General features: G+C 43.4%; 1 pseudogene; it reads left to right on the forward strand.

Moving 5' to 3' along the window:
• Nucleotides 1-731: 731 nt before the first annotated feature.
• LOC142433146 (small ribosomal subunit protein eS1 pseudogene) lies at nucleotides 732-1,560 on the forward strand (annotated as a pseudogene).
• Nucleotides 1,561-3,160: the final 1,600 nt, after the last annotated feature.

A 3,160-nucleotide genomic window follows, 5' to 3' on the forward strand; every position in this document is an offset into this window, starting at 1 on the left:
TTACAAGATGGCGGGCAGTCAGGGCGGTGGCCCAGTTAAGTGGTAAACAACCACTTAGAGCATGCGCACTGCTTAGATGAAGTAGTCATAACTCCACCCTGGAGTATGCTAATAAGGGTTCTGGGGAACGCACCAATCAATGCACAGCACGTCCCCATAGAGCGCATATAAGCAGCAGTAGTTTGGGGCTTCGGGGTCTTTTTCCGCATCTGCAAATCGAACCCGCATTAAACGCCTGTGGAAGAATCCTGTTGTGGCGCGTCCTTCTTGCTGGTGAGACTGAGCACGCGACAGACTTGTTGTCCTTTTATTTATGCTTTTTATTTAAAATAAATATTTAAATACATTACCCAGTTTTCAGCAATTTTATTTTCGTTTTGATTATTGAAACTCACCAATAGTTTCCGCATTTTCCACCCTAGGCTTATATTCGAGTCAATCAGTTTTTCTGGTTTCTCAGGTAATAATTAGGTGCCTCAGCTTATACTTGGGTTGGCTTATATTAGTGTATATACGGTAAGTGAAATAGGACCAATAAAGTGGCCTAGATACGAGTTGATGGTAGCTTGTGTTTAAGGGTTGCAGGAGAGTTGGGAGGAGCCCTGGTTACTCAGTGGGCTGCTATCTGCAAGGCCAGCAGTTCAAAACCACCAGCTATACCAAGGGGGGGTAGGTGTGGCTTTCTACTATAAAAAATGACATTGTCCCCTTTTGGCTTTCTACATGACGCCATGGCGGTTGGCAAGAACAAGTGCCTTACCAAAGGTGGCAAAAAAGGAGCTAAGAAGAAAGTGGTTGATCCATTTTCTAAGAAAGATTGGTATGATGTGGAAGCACCAGCTATGTTCAATATAAGAAATATTGGGAAAACACCAGTCACCAGGACTCAAGGAACCAAAATTGCATCTGATGGCCTCAAGGGTCGAGTTTTTGAAGTAAGCCTTGCAGATCTACAGAACGACGAGGTTGCCTTTAGGAAATTTAAGTTAATTACCGAGGATGTTCAGGGCAAAAACTGCCTGACCACCTTCCACGGCATGCACCTGACACGGGACAAGATGTGCTCCATGGTCAAGAAATGGCAGACCATGACTAAAGCTCATGTTGATGTCAAGACTACTGATGGGGATCTACTTCATCTGCTCTGTGTTGGTTTTACTAAAAAACGCAATAATCAGATTCGGAAGACCTCTTATGCTCAGCACCAGCAGGTCCACCAAATCCGAAAGATGATGAAAATCACGACCCAAGAGGTGCAGACAAATGACTTGAAAGAAGTGGTCAATAAATTGATTCCAGACAGCATTGGGAAAGACATAGAAAAGGCTTGCCAGTCTATTTATCCTCTCCATGATGTGTTTGTCAGAAAAGTAAAGATGCTGAAAAAGCCCAAGTTTGAATTGGGAGAACTCATGGAGCTTCATGGTGAAGGTGGCAGTTCTGGAAAAACTACTGGCGATGAGACAGGTGCAAACGTGGAGCGAGCTGATGGCTATGAGCCCCCAGTTCAAGAATCTGTTTAAAATTCAGACTTAATGTTAACAAATAAAAGATCTTATTGTGAAAAAAAATTACATGGTCAGAAACCCATAAAGGCAGTTCTACCCTGTCCTTATATGGTCACCAGGAGTCATAATTGACTCAATGGCAGTGAATTTCAAGGAGAATTGGAAAGGAGGGAAAAATAGGTTCAGTTCAGGAAGATTTGGAGTAGAACCGAATACAGCTTGCTGCTGGCCTGCATGAGGGAAAGGCTGATTGGAAGGTTTGGAGGCCATTGAATGGCTATGATCATTTGTGAGGCAAAGTGCCTTGTAGGTAGTCTTGTACAATGCTCACTTAGGCAGGTGGACCGATATATCTAGAACTTGAGTTCCTTACGAGATCATGGCTTGTATATATTTGGCTGTCATCCTCTATAGATGCTTATTAGACCCGGGCGACTGGATGAAATCACTGAGGGCAGTAGAGTTTATGAAACAGCAGCAAGGAAACTAGGGGAGTATGGTCTTATGGAAGTCAATATAAGATGAAGTGTTTCAAGGATGTTTAATTGTAGTAAATGCTATTGAGAAGGCGAGCAAGAAATAGATACCGAAATATGAACTTGTGTTGGCCCAACAGAAGATGCTGGTGATCGTTACAAGAACTTTTTCTTTGAATGATATGTTGTTGTTATTGTTGTTGTCAGGTGCCATCAAGTCCGTTCAGACCCACAGCAACCCTGATGCACAACAGAAAGAAACACTGCCCAGTCCTGTGCCAGCCTCACAACTGTTCCTATGTTTTGCCCATGGTTGCAGCCACGTTTCAATCTATCTCCTTGAGGGCCTTCCTCTTTGCTGCTCAACTTTACCTAGAAGATGCCTTTCTCCAGGGCCTAGTCTCTGAACCTTGAGTGACTCAGAGGCTAAACCGGAGTGCATTAGGAAGCAATGGAAGGTGTAAGAATGCAGACAGACAAGTCTTTTGAGAAGTTTTGTTCTCAAGGGAAACAAAGAGGCATAGCCTGAGGGGGTTGTGGGATTAGGTAGGGGTTTAAGGTGTTCTCAGCCAGGTGGGGAAGAAAAGACCATAGACCTAAAGAGGGCATGAATGTGGAACCAAAGTCCTAAACTGGTGAGAAAGAAGTCTGAAGTCTACCTGCAGGGTGAGGAATTGGGGGCTTTGTAGCTCTAAAGGAAGATGGCCATCAGGCAGACCCATTTGATACCGGGAGCCCTGTGCTCCGGCACTGGAATGACAGCTACTCTCCGTGATGATAAGTTCTAGGCTTAATTTCCACAAATATGTATTTTAATCGACTAGAAAGTCATTCCAAAAAAAAAAGGTTTTTAAATGAAACAAACACCTCACTTAAAAAAATAAATAAAATCTGCTCAAAGTCACTTGCACTTGCAGTCTCACGTTTTTGGTTACCCCCCTTCAGCTGTCACGGGTGTTAAAGAAGAATTCTTGTTCACTTATGGGTAGTTTAAGAACTTTTGTCTAAGGGTGTGCTGCTTGGTCGTTCTCAGGACAGCAAGATCTAAAAGGGATAATTCAGAGTCCAAAAATCTGTGGTAAATAATGAAAATATGGGCTAAGTAGCAGGAACAACTCAAGGGCACTATGGGAAAGAAAACTTCCCGTGACCTAAGGGAAGGGAAGGGAGGGGAAA

Source organism: Tenrec ecaudatus, chromosome 1, assembly GCF_050624435.1.
Source record: "Tenrec ecaudatus isolate mTenEca1 chromosome 1, mTenEca1.hap1, whole genome shotgun sequence".
In the NCBI taxonomy this organism is placed as follows: Eukaryota; Metazoa; Chordata; class Mammalia; order Afrosoricida; family Tenrecidae; genus Tenrec; species Tenrec ecaudatus.